The 20,975-nt window shown below is 42.5% G+C and overlaps 6 non-coding genes and 1 pseudogene across 6 annotated transcripts; all 7 read right to left on the reverse strand.

Moving 5' to 3' along the window:
* Positions 1-395: 395 nt before the first annotated feature.
* On the reverse strand, positions 396-506 carry LOC136490387 (U6 spliceosomal RNA; annotated as a pseudogene).
* Positions 507-2,470: 1,964 nt separating this feature from the next.
* On the reverse strand, positions 2,471-2,573 carry LOC136490533 (U6 spliceosomal RNA). Its single transcript, XR_010767812.1, has one exon. It is a non-coding gene; the product is annotated as a U6 spliceosomal RNA (small nuclear RNA).
* A 2,028-nt stretch (positions 2,574-4,601) lies between these two features.
* Positions 4,602-4,704, reverse strand: LOC136490365 (U6 spliceosomal RNA). The gene has a single exon (XR_010767654.1). It is a non-coding gene; the product is annotated as a U6 spliceosomal RNA (small nuclear RNA).
* Positions 4,705-6,732: 2,028 nt separating this feature from the next.
* LOC136490294 (U6 spliceosomal RNA) lies at positions 6,733-6,835 on the reverse strand. Its single transcript, XR_010767585.1, has one exon. It is a non-coding gene; the product is annotated as a U6 spliceosomal RNA (small nuclear RNA).
* A 2,025-nt stretch (positions 6,836-8,860) lies between these two features.
* LOC136490522 (U6 spliceosomal RNA) lies at positions 8,861-8,963 on the reverse strand. The gene has a single exon (XR_010767801.1). It is a non-coding gene; the product is annotated as a U6 spliceosomal RNA (small nuclear RNA).
* A 1,965-nt stretch (positions 8,964-10,928) lies between these two features.
* Positions 10,929-11,031, reverse strand: LOC136490330 (U6 spliceosomal RNA). Its single transcript, XR_010767618.1, has one exon. It is a non-coding gene; the product is annotated as a U6 spliceosomal RNA (small nuclear RNA).
* A 2,024-nt stretch (positions 11,032-13,055) lies between these two features.
* Positions 13,056-13,158, reverse strand: LOC136490306 (U6 spliceosomal RNA). Its single transcript, XR_010767596.1, has one exon. It is a non-coding gene; the product is annotated as a U6 spliceosomal RNA (small nuclear RNA).
* Between the last annotated feature and the right edge of the window lie 7,817 nt (positions 13,159-20,975).

A 20,975-nucleotide genomic window follows, 5' to 3' on the forward strand; every position in this document is an offset into this window, starting at 1 on the left:
TCGCAGGATTTAATGTTTTAATGGATATTTTGTTGGATACGGTTGAAGCTGGACAGCGAGGGGTGCAGCTATGTATGCAGACCCTCAAGAAGGAAAACTTTCGGCCTTAAGCCCTTACGGGGCATACGTGCAAGGAAAACGAGCATCTCAGGGACCAGAGGGTGAATAGCCTTGCCCAAAAAAAAAGAGAGGCTGAGGGCATATATGCAAGCAAAACATAGCGGCCCAAGGAGTGGAAGGCATGTGAATTGCAAAAAGATTTTGGACCTTGATGCAGGACAGCAGAAGTTGGGAGGGCCCGAATTGAGTGTTTCAAGGGGCATATGCGCAAGGGACATCACAGTCAGGGGCCGTCCCGGTAAAGACGGCCAGGGGCCAGCACCGTAAAATCTCAAAAAAATTTGGACCCATTCTTCGATTTTGTGGCGTGTCATCCTTGGAGCGCAGGGCCCATGCTAATCTTCTATGTATCGTTCCAATTTTATTCGGATGTCTCCGAAGAGACAATACGGCGCCCGCAGCTCGGCTTATAAGCTGGCGTTTGGGTCGTTCGCTGGCCGGTTTGATACTAAATCCCGAGTTGGTCGCTCGGTCCGTTCCCCGCAAGCCATAGTGCTGATGCCCCTTTAGACAATTTCTCGATTTATGCGTGTCATCGTTTAGCGCAGCCCAGCTATCATGGGAAACAGCAAAGTGGGCTTCGTGTTTGCCCTTGGGAAGATGCAGGCCCTTTTGCACTTTGACGCATTATACAAGCGTGTAACAATTAGCAGGTCTGCCAGGGTACTCCCGAGTCCTGAACTCCTGATAAGCGCGGCTCTCGCGAGTCATGATTCCACGATGAGTACTCCGAGTTTCATAACACTCGGCAAGTCAGCAGTTTGCTAGGCCCTAGAGTTTCTGTGCTGATGCCCTGTGGGGCCGTAATGTCATATATCTCCTATATTATATTAGTATATGAACCTTTCGGCTCTTACTAGTACCATCTACTATCTCGTATAGAACCTTAGTTGCCAAGATTCTGCTCTAGTTGACCAATGTGGGCCCTGTTCGTTTGTCTTTGTATTCCGTATATTTGCAACTTGTTTTTCGGCCGGAACGGCATTTTTCCCCCAAACTATATAGGAACAATGTTCCGACTTTTTTTCAGCGAAGCGAACGGAGCCGTGAGATGTCCTCTTTTGCTATGTCTTTTAAAAACGGTCATTAAGCAGGCATGTACTCTCTCCGTTTTTATTTGTATGTCGTATTAGCTTTATCTTAAGTTAAACAGTTGTATCGTTTGACCATCAATTCTATAAAAAGTTATATAGTTTGGCATAAGGTTTATGTTTTTAGATTAACTATGAAAAATATTTTTATATAATCTATAATTTATTGTGAAACTATAAGAATTTTTTGACATGGATGAAGATAGTAATGTTTGATTTAGTACAAGCTAATATGACATTAAAAAAACAGATGGAAGACACTATTTGCTTGCTGTTAGTTATAACTCCAGTTTCGTTTTCAGGGCATTACTGATTGTCATCAATATCCTTGACCAGCGGTTGCCATCGACTCCCAGCTACCCTTCTTTTCTTCACAAGGGGCTAGTACACACTTGTTTCTTGTCCGGTTGGGATTCTTCACTAGGGCGCGTTTGGTTCTTTGGTGCCTGGCTCGCATCTGGGAACCGGGCTCGCTCCCGTAGGACAGGCTGTGCAGATCCAAGCTATTGTTGTTTGGTTGTCTGTACGTGTAGAGTCCGGCTGGGAAGAGAGAGCGTTTGGTTGCCTGCGTGAACCCGTATCGCGCGAAAGAAAATAAAAAACAAGTGATCTTATAATATTTAACTTGTGTAACTGCACTCTAATAGTTCCAATTTTACTTCTAATATCTTAATCTATTTTAAAATACACTAATATCACTTAATACACGTTAATCACATGGTAATAATATCATTAGGCAGAACCCTGTGCTTCTTGGAAATAATGTTAATTTTGACAAAACTCTGACCAGAATCATGTAGTGTAGTAAAATCTAAGAGTTCATTGTGTCTTTGTTAATGGAAAACATATCATATTTCTGAACAAAATGTGTCCCAATCGCAGGATTTAATGTTTTAATGGATATTTTGTTGGATACGGTTGAAGCTGGACAGCGAGGGGTGCAGCTATGTATGCAGACCTAAAGAGAAACTTTAGGCCTTAAGCCCTTAAGGGGCATACGTGCAAGGAAAAACGAGCATTCAGGGACCAGAGGGTGAATAGCTGCCCAAAAAAAAAGAGAGGCTGAGGGCATATATGCAAGCAAAAACATAGCGGCCAAGGAGTGGCATGTGAATGTGCAAAAAGATTTTGGACCTTGATGCAGGACAGCAGAAGTTGGGAGGGTCTGAAATGAGTGTTTCAGGGGCATATGCGCAAGGGAAATCACAGTCAGGGGCGTCCCGGTAAGACGGCCAGGGACCAGCACGTAAAATCTCAAAAAAAATTTGGACCATTTCTCGATTTGTGCGTGTCATCCTTGCGCAGGGGCCATGCTAATCTTCTCTGTATCGTTCCAATTTTATCGGATGTCTCCGAAGAGACAATACGGCGCTCGCAGCTCGGCTTATAAGCTGGCGTTTGGGTCCTTCGCTGGCCGGTTTGGTACTAAATCCCGAGTTGGTCGCTCGTTCCCTTCCCCGCAAGCCATAGTGCTGATGCCCCTTTAGACTATTTCTCGATTTATGCGTGTCATCGTTTAGCGCGGCCCAGCTATCATGGGAAACAGCAAAGTGGGCTTCGTGTTTGCCCTTGGGAAGATTGCAGGCCCTTTTGCACTTTGACGCATTATACAAGTGTACAATTAGCAGGTCTGCCAGGGTACTCCCGAGTCCTGAACTCCTGATAAGCGCGGCTCTCGCGAGTCATGATTCCACGATGAGTACTCCGAGTTTGATAACACTCGGCAAGTCAGCAGTTTGCTAGGCCCTAGAGTTTCTGTGCTGATGCCTGTGGGGCCGTAATGTCATATATCTCCTATATTATATTAGTATATGACCTTTCGGCTCTTACTAGTACCATCTACTAGCTCGTATTTATTTTCTTAGTCAGGTCCCAACCGCAACATTGATTGTTATGTTAAAATGCATGAACTGCTTAATTAATATATAGAACCTTAGTTGCCAAAATTCTGCTCTAGTTAGACCAATGTGGGCCCTGTTCGCTTGTCTTGTAATCTGTATATTTGCAGCCGGAACAGCATTTTCCCCTCACAACAAATCAGCCGGAACAGTGTCCGACTTGTATTTTCAGCGAAGCGAACCGGGCCGTGAGATGTCCTCTTTTACTATGTCTTTTAAAAACGGTCATTAGCAGACATGTACTCTCTCCGTTTTCATTTGTATGTCGTATTAGCTTTATCTTAAGTCAAACAGTTGTATGTTTGACCATCAATTCTATAAAAATTATATAAGTTTGGCACAAGGTTTATGTTTTTAGATTCACTATCATAAATATTTTTATATAATCTATAATTTATTGTGAAACTATAAGAATTTTTTTGACATGGATGAAGGATAGTAACGTTTGATTTAGTACAAGCTAATATGACATTAAAAAAACAGATGGAAGACACTATTTGCTTGCTGTTAGTTATAACTCCAGTTTCGTTTTCAGGGCATTACTGATTGTCATCAATATCCTTGACCAGCGGTTGCCATCGACTCCCAGCTACCCTTCTTTTCTTCACAAGGGGCTAGTACACACTTGTTTCTTGTCCGGTTGGGATTCTTCACTAGGGCGCGTTTGGTTCTTTGGTGCCTGGCTCGCATCTGGGAACCGGGCTCGCTCCCGTAGGACAGGCTGTCGCAGATCCAAGCTATTGTTGTTTGGTTGTCTGTACGTGTAGAGTCCGGCTGGGAAGAGAGAGCGTTTGGTTGCCTGCGTGAACCCGTATCGCGCGAAAGAAAATAAAAAACAAGTGATCTTATAATATTTAACTTGTGTAACTGCACTCTAATAGTTCCAATTTTACTTCTAATATCTTAATCTATTTTAAAATACACTAATATCACTTAATACACGTTAATCACATGGTAATAATATCATTAGGAGAACCCTGTGCTTCTTGGAAATAATGTTAATTTTGACAAAACTCTGACCAGAATCATGTAGTGTAGTAAAATCTAAGAGTTCATTGTGTCTTTGTTAACGGAAAACATATCATATTTCTGAACAAAATGTGTCCCAATCGCAGGATTTAATGTTTTAATGGATATTTTGTTGGATACGGTTGAAGCTGGACAGCGAGGGGTGCAGCTATGTATGCAGACCTAAACAGAAACTTTAGGCCTTAAGCCCTTAAGGGGCATACGTGCAAGGAAAAACGAGCATTCAGGGACCAGAGGGTGAATAGCTGCCCAAAAAAAAAGAGAGGCTGAGGGCATATATGCAAGCAAAAACATAGCGGCCAAGGAGTGGCATGTGAATGTGCAAAAAGATTTTGGACCTTGATGCAGGACAGCAGAAGTTGGGAGGGCCTGAAATTGAGTGTTTCAGGGGCATATGCGCAAGGGAAATCACAGTCAGGGGCGTCCCGGTAAGACGGCCAGGGACCAGCACGTAAAATCTCAAAAAAATTTGGACCATTTCTCGATTTGTGCGTGTCATCCTTGCACAGGGGCCATGCTAATCTTCTCTTTATCATTCCAATTTTATCGGATGTCTCCGAAGAGACAATACGGCGCTCGCAGCTCGGCTTATAAGCTGGCGTTTGGGTCCTTCGCTGGCCGGTTTGGTACTAAATCCCGAGTTGGTCGCTCGGTCCGTTCCCCGCAAGCCATAGTGCTGATGCCCCTTTAGACTATTTCTCGATTTATGCGTGTCATCGTTTAGCGCAGCCCAGCTATCATGGGAAACAGCAAAGTGGGCTTCGTGTTTGCCCTTGGGAAGATTGCAGGCCCTTTTGCACTTTGACGCATTATACAAGCGTGTACAATTAGCAGGTCTGCCAGGGTACTCCCGAGTCCTGAACTCGTGATAAGCGCGGCTCTCGCGAGTCATGATTCCACGATGAGTACTCCGAGTTTCATAACACTCGGCAAGTCAGCAGTTTGCTAGGCCCTAGAGTTTCTGTGCTGATGCCTGTGGGGCCGTAATGTCATATATCTCCTATATTATATTAGTATATGACCTTTCGGCTCTTACTAGTACCATCTACTAGCTCGTATTTATTTTCTTAGTCAGGTCCCAACCGCAACATTGATTGTTATGTTAAAATGCATGAACTGCTTAATTAATATATAGAACCTTAGTTGCCAAAATTCTGCTCTAGTTGACCAATGTGGGCCCTGTTCGCTTGTCTTGTAATCTGTATATTTGAAGCCGGAACGGTATTTTTCTCTCACAACAAATCAGCCGGAACAATGTTCCAACTTGTATTTTCAGCGAAGCGAACAGGGCCGTGAGATGTCCTCTTTTACTATGTCTTTTAAAAACGGTCATTAGCAGACATGTACTCTCTCCGTTTTCATTTGTATGTCGTATTAGCTTTATCTTAAGTCAAACAGTTGTATGTTTGACCATCAATTCTATAAAAGTTATATAAGTTTGGCACAAGGTTTATGTTTTTAGATTCACTATGAGAAATATTTTTATATAATCTATAATTTATTGTGAAACTATAAGATTTTTTTTGACATGGATGAAGATAGTAATGCTTGATTTAGTACAAGCTAATATGACATTAAAAAAACAGATGGAAGACACTATTTGCTTGCTGTTAGTTATAACTCCAGTTTCTTTTTCAGGGCATTACTGATTGTCATCAATATCCTTGACCAGCGGTTGCCATCGACTCCCAGCTACCCTTCTTTTCTTCACAAGGGGCTAGTACACACTTGTTTCTTGTCCGGTTGGGATTCTTCACTAGGGCACGTTTGGTTCTTTGGTGCCTGGCTCGCATCTGGGAACCGGGCTCGCTCCCGTAGGATAGGCTGCGCAGATCCAAGCTATTGTTATTTGGTTGTCTGTACGTGTAGAGTCCGGCTGGGAAGAGAGAGCGTTTGGTTACCTGCGTGAACCCGTATTGCGCGAAAGAAAATAAAAACAAGTGATCTTATAATATTTAACTTGTGTAACTGCACTCTAATAGTTCCAATTTTACTTCTAATATCTTAATCTATTTTAAAATACACTAATATCACTTAATACACGTTAATCACATGGTAATAATATCATTAGCAGAACCCTGTGCTTCTTGGAAATAATGTTAATTTTGACAAAACTCTGACCAGAATCATGTAGTGTAGTAAAATCTAAGAGTCCATTGTGTCTTTGTTAATGGAAAACATATCATATTTCTGAACAAAATGTGTCCCAATCGCAGGATTTAATGTTTTAATGGATATTTTGTTGGATACGGTTGAAGCTGGACAGCGAGGGGTGCAGCTATGTATGCAGACCTAAAGAGAAACTTTCGGCCTTAAGCCCTTACGGGGCATACGTGCAAGGAAAAACGAGCATTCAGGGACCAGAGGGTGAATAGCTGCCCAAAAAAAAAAAGAGAGGCTGAGGGCATATATGCAAGCAAAAACATAGCGGCCAAGGAGTGGCATGTGAATGTGCAAAAAGATTTTGGACCTTGATGCAGGACAGCAGAAGTTGGGAGGGCCCGAATTGAGTGTTTCAGGGGCATATGCGCAAGGGAAATCACAGTCAGGGGCGTCCCGGTAAGACGGCCAGGGGCCAGCACGTAAAATCTCAAAAAAATTTGGACCATTTCTCGATTTGTGCGTGTCATCCTTGCGCAGGGGCCATGCTAATCTTCTCTGTATCGTTCCAATTTTATCGGATGTCTCCGAAGAGACAATACGGCGCCCGCAGCTCGGCTTATAAGCTGGCGTTTGGGTCCTTCGCTGGCCGGTTTGGTACTAAATCCCGAGTTGGTCGCTCGGTCCGTTCCCCGCAAGCCATAGTGCTGATGCCCCTTTAGACTATTTCTCGATTTATGCGTGTCATCGTTTAGCGCAGCCCAGCTATCATGGGAAACAGCAAAGTGGGCTTCCTGTTTGCCCTTGGGAAGATTGCAGGCCCTTTTGCACTTTGACGCATTATACAAGCGTGTACAATTAGCAGGTCTGCCAGGGTACTCCCGAGTCCTGAACTCGTGATAAGCGCGGCTCTCGCGAGTCATGATTCCACGATGAATACTCCGAGTTTCATAACACTCGGCAAGTCAGCAGTTTGCTAGGCCCTAGAGTTTCTGTGCTGATGCCTGTGGGGCCGTAATGTCATATATCTCCTATATTATATTAGTATATGACCTTTCGGCTCTTACTAGTACCATCTACTAGCTCGTATTTATTTTCTTAGTCAGGTCCCAACCGCAACATTGATTGTTATGTTAAAATGCATGAACTGCTTAATTAATATATAGAACCTTAGTTGCCAAAATTCTGCTCTAGTTGACCAATGTGGGCCCTGTTCGCTTGTCTTGTAATCTATATATTTGAAGCCGGAACGGTATTTTTCTCTCACAACAAATCAGCCGGAACAATGTTCCAACTTGTTTTTTCAGCGAAGCGAACAGGGCCGTGAGATGTCCTCTTTTACTATGTCTTTTAAAAACGGTCATTAGCAGACATGTACTCTCTCCGTTTTCATTTGTATGTCGTATTAGCTTTATCTTAAGTCAAACAGTTGTATGTTTGACCATCAATTCTATAAAAATTATATAAGTTTGGCACAAGGTTTATGTTTTTAGATTCACTATGAGAAATATTTTTATATAATCTATAATTTATTGTGAAACTATAAGATTTTTTTGACATGGATGAAGATAGTAATGCTTGATTTAGTACAAGCTAATATGACATTAAAAAAACAGATGGAAGACACTATTTGCTTGCTGTTAGTTATAACTCCAGTTTCTTTTTCAGGGCATTACTGATTGTCATCAATATCCTTGACCAGCGGTTGCCATCGACTCCCAGCTACCCTTCTTTTCTTCACAAGGGGCTAGTACACACTTGTTTCTTGTCCGGTTGGGATTCTTCACTAGGGCACGTTTGGTTCTTTGGTGCCTGGCTCGCATCTGGGAACCGGGCTCGCTCCCGTAGGACAGGCTGCGCAGATCCAAGCTATTGTTATTTGGTTGTCTGTACGTGTAGAGTCCGGCTGGGAAGAGAGAGCGTTTGGTTGCCTGCGTGAACCCGTATCGCGCGAAAGAAAATAAAAACAAGTGATCTTATAATATTTAACTTGTGTAACTGCACTCTAATAGTTCCAATTTTACTTCTAATATCTTAATCTATTTTAAAATACACTAATATCACTTAATACACGTTAATCACATGGTAATAATATCATTAGCAGAACCCTGTGCTTCTTGGAAATAATGTTAATTTTGACAAAACTCTGACCAGAATCATGTAGTGTAGTAAAATCTAAGAGTCCATTGTGTCTTTGTTAATGGAAAACATATCATATTTCTGAACAAAATGTGTCCCAATCGCAGGATTTAATGTTTTAATGGATATTTTGTTGGATACGGTTGAAGCTGGACAGCGAGGGGTGCAGCTATGTATGCAGACCTAAAGAGAAACTTTCGGCCTTAAGCCCTTACGGGGCATACGTGCAAGGAAAAACGAGCATTCAGGGACCAGAGGGTGAATAGCTGCCCAAAAAAAAAGAGAGGCTGAGGGCATATATGCAAGCAAAAACATAGCGGCCAAGGAGTGGCATGTGAATGTGCAAAAAGATTTTGGACCTTGATGCAGGACAGCAGAAGTTGGGAGGGCCCGAATTGAGTGTTTCAGGGGCATATGCGCAAGGGAAATCACAGTCAGGGGCGTCCCGGTAAGACGGCCAGGGGCCAGCACGTAAAATCTCAAAAAAATTTGGACCATTTCTCGATTTGTGCGTGTCATCCTTGTGCAGGGGCCATGCTAATCTTCTCTGTATCGTTCCAATTTTATCGGATGTCTCCGAAGAGACAATACGGCGCCCGCAGCTCGGCTTATAAGCTGGCGTTTGGGTCCTTCGCTGGCCGGTTTGGTACTAAATCCCGAGTTGGTCGCTCGGTCCGTTCCCCGCAAGCCATAGTGCTGATGCCCCTTTAGACAATTTCTCGATTTATGCGTGTCATCGTTTAGCGCAGCCCAGCTATCATGGGAAACAGCAAAGTGGGCTTCCTGTTTGCCCTTGGGAAGATTGCAGGCCCTTTTGCACTTTGACGCATTATACAAGCGTGTACAATTAGCAGGTCTGCCAGGGTACTCCCGAGTCCTGAACTCCTGATAAGCGCGGCTCTCGCGAGTCATGATTCCACGATGAGTACTCCGAGTTTCATAACACTCGGCAAGTCAGCAGTTTGCTAGGCCCTAGAGTTTCTGTGCTGATGCCTGTGGGGCCGTAATGTCATATATCTCCTATATTATATTAGTATATGACCTTTCGGCTCTTACTAGTACCATCTACTATCTCGTATAGAACCTTAGTTGCCAAGATTCTGCTCTAGTTGACCAATGTGGGCCCTGTTCGTTTGTCTTGTATTCCGTATATTTGCAACTTGTTTTTTCGGCCGGAACGGCATTTTTCCCCCACAACAAATCAGCCGGAACAATGTTCCGACTTGTTTTTTCAGCGAAGCGAACGGAGCCGTGAGATGTCCTCTTTTGCTATGTCTTTTAAAAACGGTCATTAGCAGACATGTACTCTCTCCGTTTTTATTTGTCTGTCGTATTAGCTTTATCTTAAGTCAAACAGTTGTATGTTTGACCATCAATTCTATAAAAGTTATATTAGTTTGGCACAAGGTTTATGTTTTTAGATTCACTATCATAAATATTTTTATATAATCTATAATTTATTGTGAAACTATAAGAATTTTTTTGACATGGATGAAGATAGTAATGTTTGATTTAGTACAAGCTAATATGACATTAAAAAAACAGATGGAAGACACTATTTGCTTGCTGTTAGTTATAACTCCAGTTTCGTTTTCAGGGCATTACTGATTGTCATCAATATCCTTGACCAGCGGTTGCCATCGACTCCCAGCTACCCTTCTTTTCTTCACAAGGGGCTAGTACACACTTGTTTCTTGTCCGGTTGGGATTCTTCACTAGGGCGCGTTTGGTTCTTTGGTGCCTGGCTCGCATCTGGGAACCGGGCTCGCTCCCGTAGGACAGGCTGCGCAGATCCAAGCTATTGTTATTTGGTTGTCTGTACGTGTAGAGTCCGGCTGGGAAGAGAGAGCGTTTGGTTGCCTGCGTGAACCCGTATCGCGCGAAAGAAAATAAAAAACAAGTGATCTTATAATATTTAACTTGTGTAACTGCACTCTAATAGTTCCAATTTTACTTCTAATATCTTAATCTATTTTAAAATACACCAATATCACTTAATACACGTTAATCACATGGTAATAATATCATTAGCAGAACCCTGTGCTTCTTGGAAATAATGTTAATTTTGACAAAACTCTGACCAGAATCATGTAGTGTAGTAAAATCTAAGAGTCCATTGTGTCTTTGTTAATGGAAAACATATCATATTTCTGAACAAAATGTGTCCCAATCGCAGGATTTAATGTTTTAATGGATATTTTGTTGGATACGGTTGAAGCTGGACAGCGAGGGGTGCAGCTATGTATGCAGACCTAAAGAGAAACTTTCGGCCTTAAGCCCTTACGGGGCATACGTGCAAGGAAAAACGAGCATTCAGGGACCAGAGGGTGAATAGCTGCCCAAAAAAAAGAGAGGCTGAGGGCATATATGCAAGCAAAAACATAGCGGCCAAGGAGTGGCATGTGAATGTGCAAAAAGATTTTGGACCTTGATGCAGGACAGCAGAAGTTGGGAGGGCCTGAAATGAGTGTTTCAGGGGCATATGCGCAAGGGAAATCACAGTCAGGGGCGTCCCGGTAAGACGGCCAGGGACCAGCACGTAAAATCTCAAAAAAAATTGGACCATTTCTCGATTTGTGCGTGTCATCCTTGCGCAGGGGCCATGCTAATCTTCTCTGTATCGTTCCAATTTTATCGGATGTCTCCGAAGAGACAATACGGCGCTCGCAGCTCGGCTTATAAGCTGGCGTTTGGGTCCTTCGCTGGCCGGTTTGGTACTAAATCCCGAGTTGGTCGCTCGTTCCCTTCCCCGCAAGCCATAGTGCTGATGCCCCTTTAGACTATTTCTCGATTTATGCGTGTCATCGTTTAGCGCGGCCCAGCTATCATGGGAAACAGCAAAGTGGGCTTCGTGTTTGCCCTTGGGAAGATTGCAGGCCCTTTTGCACTTTGACGCATTATACAAGTGTACAATTAGCAGGTCTGCCAGGGTACTCCCGAGTCCTGAACTCCTGATAAGCGCGGCTCTCGCGAGTCATGATTCCACGATGAGTACTCCGAGTTTGATAACACTCGGCAAGTCAGCAGTTTGCTAGGCCCTAGAGTTTCTGTGCTGATGCCTGTGGGGCCGTAATGTCATATATCTCCTATATTATATTAGTATATGACCTTTCGGCTCTTACTAGTACCATCTACTAGCTCGTATTTATTTTCTTAGTCAGGTCCCAACCGCAACATTGATTGTTATGTTAAAATGCATGAACTGCTTAATTAATATATAGAACCTTAGTTGCCAAAATTCTGCTCTAGTTGACCAATGTGGGCCCTGTTCGCTTGTCTTGTAATCTGTATATTTGCAGCCGGAACAGCATTTTCCCCTCACAACAAATCAGCCGGAACAGTGTCCGACTTGTATTTTCAGCGAAGCGAACCGGGCCGTGAGATGTCCTCTTTTACTATGTCTTTTAAAAACGGTCATTAGCAGACATGTACTCTCTCCGTTTTCATTTGTATGTCGTATTAGCTTTATCTTAAGTCAAACAGTTGTATGTTTGACCATCAATTCTATAAAAATTATATAAGTTTGGCACAAGGTTTATGTTTTTAGATTCACTATCATAAATATTTTTATATAATCTATAATTTATTGTGAAACTATAAGAATTTTTTTGACATGGATGAAGGTAGTAACGTTTGATTTAGTACAAGCTAATATGACATTAAAAAAACAGATGGAAGACACTATTTGTTTGCTGTTAGTTATAACTCCAGTTTCGTTTTCAGGGCATTACTGATTGTCATCAATATCCTTGACCAGCGGTTGCCATCGACTCCCAGCTACCCTTCTTTTCTTCACAAGGGGCTAGTACACACTTGTTTCTTGTCCGGTTGGGATTCTTCACTAGGGCGCGTTTGGTTCTTTGGTGCCTGGCTCGCATCTGGGAACCGGGCTCGCTCCCGTAGGACAGGCTGCGCAGATCCAAGCTATTGTTATTTGGTTGTCTGTACGTGTAGAGTCCGGCTGGGAAGAGAGAGCGTTTGGTTGCCTGCGTGAACCCGTATCGCGCGAAAGAAAATAAAAAACAAGTGATCTTATAATATTTAACTTGTGTAACTGCACTCTAATAGTTCCAATTTTACTTCTAATATCTTAATCTATTTTAAAATACACTAATATCACTTAATACACGTTAATCACATGGTAATAATATCATTAGGAGAACCCTGTGCTTCTTGGAAATAATGTTAATTTTGACAAAACTCTGACCAGAATCATGTAGTGTAGTAAAATCTAAGAGTCCATTGTGTCTTTGTTAACGGAAAACATATCATATTTCTGAACAAAATGTGTCCCAATCGCAGGATTTAATGTTTTAATGGATATTTTGTTGGATACGGTTGAAGCTGGACAGCGAGGGGTGCAGCTATGTATGCAGACCTAAAGAGAAACTTTCGGCCTTAAGCCCTTACGGGGCATACGTGCAAGGAAAAACGAGCATTCAGGGACCAGAGGGTGAATAGCTGCCCAAAAAAAAAGAGAGGCTGAGGGCATATATGCAAGCAAAAACATAGCGGCCAAGGAGTGGCATGTGAATGTGCAAAAAGATTTTGGACCTTGATGCAGGACAGCAGAAGTTGGGAGGGCCCGAATTGAGTGTTTCAGGGGCATATGCGCAAGGGAAATCACAGTCAGGGGCGTCCCGGTAAGACGGCCAGGGGCCAGCACGTAAAATCTCAAAAAAATTTGGACCATTTCTCGATTTGTGCGTGTCATCCTTGCGCAGGGGCCATGCTAATCTTCTCTGTATCGTTCCAATTTTATCGGATGTCTCCGAAGAGACAATACGGCGCCCGCAGCTCGGCTTATAAGCTGGCGTTTGGGTCCTTCGCTGGCCGGTTTGGTACTAAATCCCGAGTTGGTCGCTCGGTCCGTTCCCCGCAAGCCATAGTGCTGATGCCCCTTTAGACTATTTCTCGATTTATGCGTGTCATCGTTTAGCGCAGCCCAGCTATCATGGGAAACAGCAAAGTGGGCTTCGTGGTTGCCCTTGCGAAGATTGCAGGCCCTTTTGCACTTTGACGCATTATACAAGCGTGTACAATTAGCAGGTCTGCCAGGGTACTCCCGAGTCCTGAACTCCTGATAAGTGCGGCTCTCGCGAGTCACGATTCCACGATGAGTACTCCGAGTTTCATAACACTCGGCAAGTCAGCAGTTTGCTTGGCCCTAGAGTTTCTGTGCTGATGCCTGTGGGGCCGTAATGTTATATATCTCCTATATTATATTAGTATATGACCTATATTATATTACCATCTACTAGCTCGTACTTATTTTCTTAGTCAGGTCCCAATCGCAACATTGATGGTTATGTTAAAATGCATGAACTGCTTAATTAATATATAGAACCTTAGTTGCCAAGATTCTGCTCTAGTTGACCAATGTGAGATGTCCTCTTTTGCTATATGACTTTTTTAAAACGGTCATTAGAAGACATGTACTCTCTACGTTTTCATTTGTATGTCGTATTAGCGTTATCTTAAGTCAAACAGTTGTATCTTTGACCATCAATTCTATAAAAATTGTATAAGTTTGGCATAAGGTTTATGCTTTTAGATTCACTATGAGAAATATTTTTATATAATCTATAATTTATTGTGAAACTATAAGAATTTTTTGACATGGATGAAGATAGTAATGTTTGATTTAGTACAAGCTAATATGACATTAAAAACAGATGGAAGACACTATTTGCTTGCTGTTAGTTATAACTCCAGTTTCGTTTTCAGGGCATTACTGATTGTCATCAATATCCTACGCTACGTAGAGGACAGGTCCATCAATAAACACATGGATGAAGATAGTAATGTTTTATTGTTTTATAATTTATTTTAATTTATATTTTTTCGTGGAAACGAGTTTCGCTTTATATACGCTACGTAGAGGACAGGTCTATCAATATTAAACTTTACAAATATTACGGTTACTGTTCAAATGTTCTTATCCAGATCTTGATCCCTCAAAATAAAAAAAATGTTCTCGGACTTCTTACAATAATCTGGCGAGCCGCTCTGGGCCATACTGGTCTTTGTACCTCACGGATTGTGCAATAGAAAATACTCCATCTTTTTCCAATACCTCGGCTAAGATGAATTTTGCGAGCTCCGATTGCAGTGCGACGATATCCATGTCTAACCGCCTTTGGTGGTTATATTTCTTGCGCTGTAGTTCAAAAAAGATGATACCCAAATAGGAACAGTAAATCATTTTGTTGAATTATTAACAGACATAAATGAAATGGGGATTATACACACCAACTTATCGGCTTCTTCCGATTTCCCGCCGATGTAGCGAAGCATTGCCCACATTACATAAAACCCACATTCATTGTTTCCCGCCGGCTGTGACAGGTACTTTCCCTCCATTTCGACAACCTTGAATGGGATCGGCGTCCCACCGATATGTCTTCTTCGAACACTGAGCAACATTAAAGGGAGAAACATTAGAAAGCGGTATGTGTGATTAGAAAATAATATGTTATTAGGATCGCTTACTAATTCAGCACTGCCACTAGTGCATCCAAATGATGAAATGGTTTTTTCTTCGAGTCTCACACCTCGATAAGATTTTTGGCAAGATTGACACAAATGAAGACGAAATGGTTGCTACAATCATAGAATCCTAATTATCGAATAATCTTAACAAAAAAATAAGCATAAAATTAAAAGCCGAGAACACATACTCGTAGTTGTAGGCTAGAAGTATGTGGGTTTTCTTCTTCATCGTGAATTCGTCGAAAACAACAATCAATCTCTGTTTCAGGTCTTCCACATCACATCCATAGAGGCCTAGACATGTCCTCTCATTGACTCGCAAGGGGTCCAAGAAGCCTATGTAATCCCATTTGCTTTTTAGAATAAAAAATTTTGCTATACACCTACATAAAATCATGGGAAGTGCTCAAAAGTTAACAATTTGTCTCGAGAGAGTAGTTAATTGTAATACCGTGCGTGTAGGGTACTTACATAGTCCACAGCGTCAATATTTGAACATTGAGAGAGCATTTCTGATATAGCTAGAACAAGCACCCCCACTCGACATCGAACTTCTCTTCTTTAGGATAATGCAAAACATGTGGCGAACGGATAATAACCTCAAAACCAAAGTCATCCATCTCTATTGCTTGAGCCATGTAATATTCATGCAACTGGCACATATATGTTGTCAAATTTTTATACTCGTCATCGGGAACTAAAAGATTGCCCTTTCATACTTCATTGCCGGTGTTTCCGTCCATTGTACATCATCATAGATGTTCACGGCTTCTTCCATGGTTAATCCTGGGTTGTCTTCGACGTACTTCTGTATGTTCCTTAAATCTTTATTGTGTATTTCTTCGTCTCTTGTTGTAGCGTATTTATTCTGTGTTTGCCTTTCGAATTCGGACTTCAGCAAATACGAAGGCAGTGAGGCATAGAGATTGAAGAAACTAACACAATCTTCCTTCGAGATGTGTGCTGTAAATTTTTCTTTCATCAAGGTGGTAATGCTGCCACTGAACGACCTTTTTCTTTTCTGTTGGTCCACTTTGGGAGCATTAGCGACCGAATCTAAGGACCTTTTCTACGATTGCGAGGATGTCCTTGATCTTGTTTTGGGCTAAGGTGGAGGAGGAGGAGGAGGATGGCAAAGAGAATTCTATTTTCCCGGCGCTGATGAAGATGGAGAGGAGGGAGAGGAGGAGGAGTAGGAGTCTCTTTTCTCAGGGCTGATGAAGATGGAGTCGGACGAGGAGGAATAGAAGGAGACCTCTGTCTTCTCGAGGGTAATGGCTCCAGATGAGGAGAGGAGTGATCTCTGTTGGGAGATGGTGTGTGATCATTGTGGGTGGGCGAAGACTCGCAGTCGTCCTCATCATTAGAGGACAATTGATGGTCAAGCTTAATAAAGTGCTTGCGCCAGGCCACTTGAGAGCCCTTGTTTTGATCAAGTTTCAGCCTGTCTTCTGCTATGGGGTACTCAATGGGTATCTTGTTAAACTTCTTATCAAGTATTCTCTCAATGGTGACATGAGCGTACCCCTGTGGAATTGGGCGGCCATTAATTGTCCCATCTCCCATAGGTCAGGCCTGGCCAAGCACCACCTTGTCCTTTGTCCATTCCTGACGGATGTACAACTTGACATTGATGGGTTTAGTGATGCTGTCCACTGGATGAAACACATTCGCCTCTTCTTCATTGAGCAGGGTCGATCTACAGCTGCTGCGACCTCTAAACTGTGGGCTAAAGGCAGTAAGAGTAGGGTTTTGTGGTACTCCTGACCTCTTGGATAACAAAATTTGCTCAACTTGTGCTTCAACAGTCACCTCAATCCGTGCTTCCATTCTGTCTTCCATCTCTTTTAGTCGCCTCAAATACTCTGCCTCCTATTCCGCTCTACCTCTCGAGCGGCTCCGGTAAGTGTTAGATTCTTGGGGGAATGCTAGTTTCTAAGGAACAACACCGGTTCCTCTAGTGCGACCAGGGTGCTCCTTGGTTCCGAGTGCTTGGGTGAGCACATCTTTCACCCTATTAGAAGTGCGAGTCCCTTGCCTCACCTCCTCAGTTGCCTGGGAGATCCTATGGATGAGTTCGCTCATGGGTTCATTTATGGAGCTAAAGCTCCCATCCTCGGTGTGCCGTACATTCCTCCCCATACAGTATAATACTGATCTAGGCTCCCAATCGGCTGTCTTAACCTGAACACCTTCCTCAGCAAGGCGAACCATCTTTTGAAGTTCTGCTTCAAATTCTGGCATCTTTTTGGCGTAGCCATGAGAGACAGGATGATGTGGATTCATCGCTTTCTGTGAGTTCTCCTTATTCTTCCTGCTTAGTGCTAAGTACTCCTCAGATAACCTGTATTCCTTGAAATGCTGCCAGAAGTCCTTCTGCTTGCTAAACTATCCACCATCGAAATTTGGCTCTTTATTTTGGAGAACAAAATTCTTATACAATGTCCCCTTGAAATTCTTGAATCATGTCCCCATGATTTATTTTGCTTTTTTCTTGACTAACTCCCTATCATACTCGGTTGGGAAAGTGAAATACTCTGAGATCTTGACATCCCATATATAATTCTTCTCACTTTCAGAAACCCTCCATGGGTCATCATCTTTTCCAATCAACTTCTTATACCTAATCAGGATGAAGTCCCTAACAAGTAACCTGAGGATAGTCTTGTATTTGGTCAAAGCTATAGATGGTGCGAGTGGATCCCCGAATTCATCGAACTCAGTAATGTGCCAGTGTGCATTCCTACCAACAGGAATCTTTGACACGCCTCGCTTGGATATGGCCTTCCTGCTACCTGAACCCTCTGGCTCCTCGGCTAGCGGAGGCTCCTGCTAGAGACACCAAGTAAGCTATGACCCTCTTAATTGATTAGCGTGTGTGGCTACATAGTCACATGATACCAAAGTTACCTGGCCATCTTGGTCATTTTGACCTAGATCGAGCAGGCCAGACGGGGTCCATGGCTGCTCGTTCTCACCGACCTGATTGACACCATCACCATTTGTCGGATCATGTGGCTCTCCCGTCCCAGCGATATCAGCCGCTTCTTGTTGTCGATCTATTCTTCGGCGATGGGGTAACAGGCGACGATGAGTCATGACTGTGACACGATCATGGTTAGTTTTGGCCATGGACAACTACTAATAGCATATGTTCATATATATGTTTAATGCAAAGTCTAATAATAAAATCCACATACAACAAAGTCAAATAATAGCATATGTTCACCTAGAACAAATTCATTGTTTGATTGACCACATACAACAAAGTCCACCTACTGTTCTACGAAACTAAGCCTACATCAACTTCCAAATAAGAAAAGCGATGACCATAGCCATAAATAAAAGTATGACATCTTTCCAAGACTAAGGAGCATTTCTCCTAATCTTCACATCTCCGGTGGGTGGCTTCTCTTTGATCTCCAGTGATAGCGGAGGGCCATGGTTTGCATTCATTGGACCATAGTAGGCCGGTTGCCCATGGTTTGCAAGGTAGGCCAGATGACTATAGTAGGCCCTCAAAGCTTCAGCTTCTGTGTTATATTTTTTGTGCAAATTACCAGGGTAGCGATTGACTTGAGCATAGCAATCTTCCCAGGTTTGATAAATCCCAGGCATGTGACCAACATGCACTACATACCATGCTATGGTTGCTTATACATTTAAGTAAATTAGGTTGTCATTCAAACATGATGTATTCTTATATAATTTAATATATTTACGAATAACACACAACCATTGCATATATAGGAGTGTTTGGAAAACAGCTATTCATGTGCCTTAGTAATAGTTGTTAGATGTAGGAAAGATATAAATAATATTTTTTATTCATTAAAAACCAAATGATGATTTAGAGAGCCAGTTTAAGACTTTTGGATATACTCCTAGAGATGTCTCAGAGTCTTCAGTCTCACTATAAATCCCCCAACATTGAGACTTTTGGGGGCTAGAGATAGGAGTCTTTAAAGACTTTTGGATATACTCCTAGAGATTTTTTACTTGTGATCTTGCATAAGTTAATAATTATGCATCTTTTTGTTGATAGCATGGAGAATTCCATGACAAGTTTGGACATATATTAATTCTATAGGTCTAATGTATATATACTCCATCCTCACATCCAAAAACATTGAGCATTGGTGGCACAGTTCCAAAAACATTGAGTATCCGCCTGATGGGAGCGCAGTTGTAATTGTAAGCTACGAGGTGAGGCCAGTCATTGGTTTCACATATGTATCCAGCCAAGCTCCAATGATGCACAAGATGGTTTTACAGAGAAAACGTAAGTTTGTTTCACAAAGAAAATGCAAGTACTCCGAAAACAAACTACCATTAACGTTCAAAGAGCAATTTTTGTCAAGTATTACGAGTCCCTGCTATGTTTATCCTGGTAACCAAAAATAAAATTACGCTTTTGTTCTTATCAGTATATTGATGAATAGAACTGAGCAACGTGCTACTAAGTAACAATGTACTACTTACTAGCAATGCGTCCAGAAATACAAAGAAACAGACAGCACACACTGTGTGGCAAACCTAGGTTCTAGCATTCACAGCTGCATGATCAAACTATATGATAGCACACACTGCATGATCAAACTGATTCAAGTAAGCAGTTGTGGGATATTTCATCAGACACATAGCAGGCAGTGAGCCACGCACTCCCCGTGGGGGTGAGAAAGCAGCTGTCCGCGTGCTCCTAAAGGCCTCGGCGGTGGGACGGACGGCGTGGTGCTCTGGCTTGTGGCGGTGGACGGCATGGGGCGGTGCTCCGACGTGGGGTGGTGGACGGCGTGGGGCGGTGCTCCGGCGCGGGGTGATGCTCCGGCGGCGCAGGGGGAGGGGTTGGCGTGGGATTGAAATGAATTGGGATAATTTCAACCCGTGCCACTTTTATAGCAGTAGCTCATCACTGCCGGTTCTGCTTGTAAACCGATAGTGATGGGGCACATCACTGTCGGGTCACTACCCAAACCGGCAGTGATGTGTTGTAGCAGTTATGTGTTAAGTTAGGTGTTAAGTAGGATAAGTGTTCGTTTTCTTTCGAACTCCTCCTACTGGCGCAACAGTTAAGACCCCTCAACTTAGCCCCCGAGACCCGTGTTCGAGTCCCAGGTGGCCCAATTTTTTTTGTTCTATTTTATAAATTATTAATTTATTTCAGGAAATAGCTCATCACTGTTGGTTTTGCTTGCAAATCGACAGTGATGGGGTACATCACTGCCGGGTCATTCCTCAAACCGGCAGTGATCTTGTGTAGCGGTTAGGTGTTAAGTAGGATAAGTTTTTATTTTCTTTCGAACTCCTCCTAATGGCGCAATGGTTAAGACCCCTCAACTTAGCCCTCGAGACCCATGTTCGAGTCCCAGACAGTCCAAAAATTTTTATTCTATTTTATAAATTATTAATTTATTTCGGGAAATAACTCATCACTGTCGATTTTGCTTGCAAACTGACAGTGATGGGGTATATCACTGTCGGGTCACTCCCCAAACCGACAGTGATGTTGTGTAGCAGTTAGGTGTTAAGTTAGGTGTTAAGTAGAATAAGTTTCTGTTTTCTTTCGAACTCCTCCTAATGGCGCAACGGTTAAGACCCCTCAACTTAGCCCCCGAGACCCGTGTTCGAGTCCCAGGCGGCCCAAATTTTTTTGTTCTATTTTATAAATTATTAATTTATTTCGGTAAATAGCTCATCACTGTCGGTTTTCAAAGATAAACCGACAATGATAACTAGTATCACTGTCGGTTTATTCTCATCAATGCCAATTTTTTGAAACCGACGGTGATGTTTATATATATTAAAATTTTTCTTTGATATACCGAATAAATAGAAGCATATGTATTCTTATGTCGAAATGACTTGAAATTGTTTTGGCAAGCTTGTACACCCAAATTAAGGCCCCACACAGGATCTTAGGTTTTTCTAATCAGTTTTTTTTATTTATTATATTTTTCTGTGTGCTGAATGAGACAAAAGATGGTGAATTTCATCTTGGACCCAATAGATTTTTTCATACACCTCCACAAATTTCTTATCCCTAGGGCACATTAGAGACTGTGTAAAAGTTTGGCACCATTCCGGATCTTTTCGTGGATAGACTCAG

This window comes from Miscanthus floridulus, chromosome 10 (genome assembly GCF_019320115.1).
Source record: "Miscanthus floridulus cultivar M001 chromosome 10, ASM1932011v1, whole genome shotgun sequence".
Classification (NCBI taxonomy): Eukaryota; Viridiplantae; Streptophyta; class Magnoliopsida; order Poales; family Poaceae; genus Miscanthus; species Miscanthus floridulus.